General features: G+C 46.0%; 1 long non-coding RNA gene across 1 annotated transcript; it reads left to right on the plus strand.

Moving 5' to 3' along the window:
- Positions 1 to 1,944: 1,944 nt before the first annotated feature.
- Positions 1,945 to 5,737, plus strand: LOC147961592 (uncharacterized). Its single transcript, XR_015611952.1, has 3 exons — positions 1,945 to 2,578; positions 3,298 to 3,658; positions 5,464 to 5,737. It is a non-coding gene; the product is annotated as an uncharacterized LOC147961592 (long non-coding RNA).
- The last annotated feature ends 843 nt before the right edge of the window (positions 5,738 to 6,580 follow it).

A 6,580-nucleotide genomic window follows, 5' to 3' on the forward strand; every position in this document is an offset into this window, starting at 1 on the left:
GCAGTGAAAAGTTGCGCCAGGTTTATTAGGAAAAACAGAGCCAACAGCCGCCTTGACCTTCATATTAATCCATTGCGTCATAAGGTGGCAATTTTGAGCCTCCGTGATAGCATCCACGGGATAGCTGGCAGGAGCCGTCAAGACAAGCTCCGGCTGAAGCAGCTCGGTGGAAGCCACGCTGCTTCTCCGCTGAGATGGCGGGGTAGCTTCAGGGGAAGCTTCGGCAAGTCGTTTGCTGCGATTTTCTTCTCGTTCCTCTATCGCTTGTACCCTTGCGTGCAGCGCCTGCAGTTCGGTCTGCTGCACTTTCTTCCTCCTCTCGTGGCTTTTGTAACCGCCTGCGTCCGGAAACCCAGCCTTCCACGGAATGGAGCCTGGCATACCTCGTGTCCGTCCAAGGTGCTCAGGATTTCCGAGGGCCTTTGTGAGCTCGTCGTTCTCTCTGTCTGGAAGGAACGTCCCTTTCTGCGCTGCATCGATATAGTACCGAAACTTCTTCAAGGGTATGTCAAGTTGCTCGTCCGTCCAAATGCACTTCCCTGTTACAGGTCCAAGGATCCACCAGCCCCGAAGAACCAAGTCCGGCAATGGTCTGTCTAGTTCATTGTCTCTAGTTCGATCCCTTTATCAAGCAGATCAGTCTCAGCCTTTGCCCACTTAGGCCGGGGTTTGAGGTAGCCACCTGACCCCGTGCGATGGTGAAGCATCTTCTTCGCAGCATTTTTCTTGTTTGTCTCCGACATCTTCTTACTCTTATCCGATGTCTTGTGGGCCACAAATGCGGGCCATTGATCTCTGATCTTCTCATATTTGCCCTTGAATTCTGGTGTCTCTTTTTTGTCGACAAACCTTTACAGCTCATTCTTCCACCTCCTGAATAGCTCTGCCATCTTCTTAAGAGCAGCAGACTTAATTAATTGCTCTATAACCGGCTTCTCCGGATCCTCCTCTGGCGGTAGGGTGAAATTTGCCTTCAGCTCCTTCCAAAGATCATCTTTCTGCATATCATTGACATAAGACACCTCAGGGTCTTCTTCAACTGGCTTAAACCATTGGTGGATGCTGATCGTGATCTTGTCCCTAACAAGAACCCCGCACTGAGCAGTAAATGCATCCTTTGTCCGGATGGGTTCAATCGGTAGGCCGTCGCGCGCGATTTCTGTGATCTCAAACCTTTCATCCTCGCGCAACTTTTTCTTCGGGCCTAGTCTCTTTACCGAAGTTATGCTCGAACTGGAGGGCTAGAAAAAAGAAGAAAGACGAGAGTTAATTAATATGTGTACGTACCAAAACAATGAATGCATCAATTAGCTAGTCTCAGCACAGGCTTAACTAATATATTTACCTGGCCGGACTCTGTTCGGTCACTGAAGCCGTCACCCTGTTCTTCCGGACCTGCTTCTTCACCTTGCTGTTCTTCCGGACCTGCTTCTTCACCCTGCTGTTCTTCCAGACCATCATTGTCGTTAAGAAAACACGACATGACATCACCTCCGTCTAAGATTATGTCCCGCAACCTCTCTTCTGCTTCCTCGTCTCGTCCGTGCTCCATATTCACTACAAGAAATCTGTTAATCCATGACGGACTTCGGGTGACGTTCCTAAAAACCGTCACGGGAACCGTCATGGATGAACAAGACGCGAATAACCTCCAAAACGGCAGCCCCTTGATGACGGGCATTGAAGGACCGTCACAGAAACTGTCATGAATCGACCATCTATGCCTTTTTTTTCTTTCTTTAGTTGCCATATGAACCGTCATGGATGGCTTCTGCCGATGTGTCTGTTGTACCCGCTTATTTGGTCCACTTGTCAATCAGCCATATATAAAAGTTGGAAAGAAAAGGGCGCGCCTGAAATTTGAGAGAGCGCGGAGATGCAAAATTTTAAGTGGCCAACGCGGCAGGGTGGCAAAATTTCGAGCCAGCCCATTTATACTCCACAGTCCACACACACCTAACCCTAATTCCCCATTCTATCCTCCCGTTCCCTCAGCCGCCGCCACTCCACCAATCTTCCTCCGCCCGCTCCATGCCGGCGCCGCCGCAGAACAGCCTCACCTCTCCCGATCCATCGATCCCCTCTCTTCTCCCCTCTATGTGCGTCGCCCCCTCCCCATCTTTCCCACGGCCACGGCCACAAGCCCGTAACCCCACCCCAGTCCAGATCACGCGCTCGAGTTGCGGCGGTAGTGGTCGCGACAGGTCCATTTCCTCCCGGCGCAGATCAATCCGCCTTCCTCGGTCGCACTCGAGCAGCGCATGTCCCGCCGAAACCCATGATGCATTGTCCATCCAACCAGATCGACACCGACGAGAAGGCCAAGGTGGCGGTAGCGGCGCCGAGCTCGTCGTTCTCTAGCACCGGATTTGGAAGTCTCTAATGTCCCGTGCGACTGCCACGGATCCATCTTCGGTCGGCGGCGAGCTATGGTGAGATACAGGTGGCGCCGCCGCCACGGAGCTAGCCACTCCCTTCTGCCATCCGCGCTGCAGCGACAGGCGCTGCCTCTGCGGCTTTGCCAGGGGCCTCTGCCCGTCGCGTACGTGCTGCTCCTCCTCGTCATCTCCGTGGATGGGTTCGTCCGCTTTAAGCTCTGATCTTACCTACTGCAGGGCTAGTCGATTGGTCCGCGGTTCATTTGTATTCTGTCAAAGTTCATTGGTGATGTCCATGGCTACCTGTTTAGTTATTTCTGGGTACATGTGCAATAGATAGGTTCTGTTTCTTGGTACTCTAGAACTGGAAGATATGTTGTGTTAAAAAATGCAAGTCTGTATGTCACGGTCATGTTCTCAATCTGCAAACAAATAAATCCTTGTCATGCTGTTTGTCCATGTGTCCCATATATCCACTCTTCTTCATCGCATACAAGGAGGGGTTCTCAATATGAATTTCATGTCTGGCTCGGATTCAGATTGTTTTGAGTACATTAATTGGCCTGATATTGGATTTGAGTGCATTAAAATAGACCTGATACTGAATTCAGATTGTTTGAGTACACATTATTTAGCCTGGTAATTAGATTCAGATCTCATGTATTGATGTATGTGTTGAGTAATGCTACTGAAGTACTGATCCAAGGGACAACTGAACGAGCAACCCTGCTTTTATGCATGCGAATTTTGACCTATGCCATGGTTAGTAATGTTCCTCATGTGTTGGGGTGTAGTCTATTGTCTGTTTGTCTTAGTTTTGTATGTCAGTTATTTAAGTGCTTAAATGGCAGGTGTGGCAAACTAGGCTTCATCTGGCATTTTCATGGAATTAATGTGCTTGTACTGTTTCAAAATTCAGGAATGGATTTCTTGGAAGTTGGTCTTGTAGCATTTTCTCTTCAAGAAAATGGAGCCAGTGGTTATGATCTATTTTGGCACACAACTTAATTTGTTATCTCTGAAGCTGTAGCCAGTGTTGATGTACTTCTCAAGGTATGTTACTGCTTAGTCTTTATGATGCAGCTAGATTTTTCGTGATTCTGGCATTTTCATGGAATTAATGTGTTGCCGATCCTTCGCTCGTTGGACATACCTTGAGATGCATGATGTGCTCGCCAATGAGGCGCTCCAGCAGGGGCTCAAGGAGTACTCCAGCTAGCCCACACTCTTGCAGCTCTTCATCGACGGCGAGTTAACTGGTGACTGCGACATCACTATCGGTATGTATATATGTGCTTTCTGCCTTCTCCCGTTATTATGGTTCAGGACGTTGAGCCCCTCTGTTACTGGCAGTACACATACATGGTATCTGTTCTGCGAGAAGCTTGTTTTGTAATCTGTCATATATGTTCAGTTGTGGATGATAATGGTCAACTTGGCATGTGGAAACTCCATGTCTGCGTAGACGTTTCAGGCATATAATTTGCTCATGTTGAAGGCATGGTACATTCTTGTACCTGACAGTGTCCATGGCAATGTGAAATGTTTTATAGTTCATTTCTTCACATTCAACGTGCACATGGAACTCTACCTGTGGAATATGTGCTCTGTACTTTCCTTTTCCCACAACTATGGTTCAAAATTTGAGTCTTTCTGCTATGGTTGTACATACCGGCGATATTTTTTATGAATTGTTTTGTAAGAAACTTGTTCTGTGCATCAGACATAGAAATACATTTGTTGATTTGACGTACTTGTAGCAACAAAAATGAGTGGGCGGCCTATGGTTCCTTGAGTATTTTGTGTGATGTAGTGTGTGCGTCTGCTTCAGGGATCATTGATCCTATGCTCTAGCACTTAGCCAAAACTATAGTATCACAAAATATGCATGCCAGTTTTATGACTAGCTTTAGATGGCTTTGTTCTCTCAGCACCAACAACATTACATAATGTCAGCCTCTGGTGCGAGCTAATAACCATGTTGCTCAGACTCTGAAGTTCTGAGGAAGCATCTTTGATGTAAACCTTGAAACTGTATTTTATAACCACAAGCCTCCAGGATGGTATGAATTACCATCCCATAACGTGATGACAACCATTGCAAATTATTTTCCAGATTTACTTATGAGTAACAAAAATCACTTGCCTGCTGTTGGTTCATGAAACCAACTGTGCTCCAGCATTTCCGCACCATGGTTATTGAACTACTACAATAGTATCCCAGTGCTAGAATGCATGGATATTTCTGGAACCAGCGTATCAGTATCAGGTGCATTCTAAAATTAGTGTATCCGTATCAGGTCCATTTTAAAATTAGTACTCCCTCCGTCCCAAAGTTCTCGTATTAGATTTGTCTAGATACGTATGTATCTAATACTAAAATGTGACTTGATACATCCATATTTAGACAAATCTAACACAAGAATTTTGGGACGGAGGGAGTACATGATAAGAAATAGGAAAGCAATGTGCCAGTTCCACCAAGCTGTTCTAATTTGTTTGAGTGAAATATAGAATAACAAATAAATCTCATTCTGTTCTCAAACTCATTGTAGGTGTATCTCCCTAGCTTTTTAAACAATTTACTAGTTAAAGGGTAAAAGAAGGACCAAGACTCACACCGGTAATTGTCCATCTTCCACGAGGAAAATATTTCGCATGTTCATTGTCTGTTAAATGTTTTCTTCTATTAATATTAACAAAATAGAAATTATCACATTAATAAAAGCGATTAATCCCAAGATTCACTATGTAGTCCAACAAAATTATATGTTGTTCCAATCACAAAAGTATTTAATGTCATAGGATAATTTTAGCTCCGAGACCATGGTTGTGGTGTTCGTACAGAAACCAGCCCACTTGCTTCTACATTTAACTTTTAAGGTGTAATTTTTCATTAGTGAGCATGGTAATTGGAAAATGCTATCCATATACAAACCAATTGAAGAATATATATTCTTTAAAAATAATTGAAGAATAGTACATACATGAAATATGAGCTCGCTCGCCCCATGCCACCGGGGTATGCGCCGTGCCAAGATGCATTGCATTTTTTGATGTCGTCTTACAGTTTGTTGACGTGCAGGCAATGTTGAGCATGGGTTGAGTTGAGATATTGGCGTATAAGGTTTTCCCTCCAATGAAGTTGGCGGCAATGGCTGGATCCGTGTCCAGAAATGCATGGAGATGACCCCTGGTTGTCAGTTGTCGTTTGGCCAGCCTTGAGCGGGGCTGTGGTGCTGCAGAATTAACACAGGGTGTTTGTAGTTTTAAGTTTCTTTTTTTGCTAGTCCTTGATAGATGTATTGTTCGGCTATAACTGTAATCTTAAGTTTTTTGTGCAAATTTTTTCTGTTGTATATGGAGTTGATTGCCTACGGACTACAACCCTCCGGTTTATATAGACACCGGATAGGTTTAGGGTTACATATAGTCGGTTACAATGGTAGGAGATCTTCAATATCCGCATCGCCAAGCTTGCCTTCCACGTCAAGGAAAGTCCCATCCGAACATGGAACGAAGTCTTCAATCTTGAGTCCGGCTGAAGGTATAGTTCGGCTACCCGAACACCCCCTAATCCAGGACTCCCTCAGTCGTCGTCGGTCTCCACGTAGTAGTAGGCATCGGCGGTGGCATCTGGCTCCTGAGCTCTCACATCTGGTTGCATCAACTGGAAAGAAGAAGAAAGGGGGGGAAAAGGGGTAGCAAAGCAACCGTGAGTACTCATCCAAAATACTCGCAAGCAAGGATCTACACTACATATGCAACATTATCAAAGGAAGGCTGTATATGTGGACTGGGCTGCAGAAATGCCAGAATAGAGGGGAGAACCTTGTCCTATCGAAGACTAGCATCTTCTGGAAACCACCATCTTGCAGCAAAAGGAGAGAGTAGAGTAGCATAAAGTAAAGTAGTAGAAGTGTTATCAACCTCGGCCAGAGACCCTTTCTCGACTCCCTGCGAGAAAGCAATCCCAGAGCCATACTCACTAGTGCAGAACCGGGCAATAGCACCGGTTCGTAAGGCCCTTTAGTGCCGGTTCCATAACCGGCACTAAAGTGTGGTCACTAAAGCCCCCCCCCCCCTTTAGTACCGGTTCAGCACGAACTGGTGCTAAAGGGCAACCACGTGGCATGAGCCAGCTCCGGGGGCCGGGAGCCCTTTAGTACCGGTTGGTAACACCAACCGGTACTAAAATGTTT

This window comes from Triticum urartu, chromosome 7A (genome assembly GCF_056163025.1).
Source record: "Triticum urartu cultivar PI428250 chromosome 7A, HENAU_Tu73, whole genome shotgun sequence".
Classification (NCBI taxonomy): domain Eukaryota; kingdom Viridiplantae; phylum Streptophyta; class Magnoliopsida; order Poales; family Poaceae; genus Triticum; species Triticum urartu.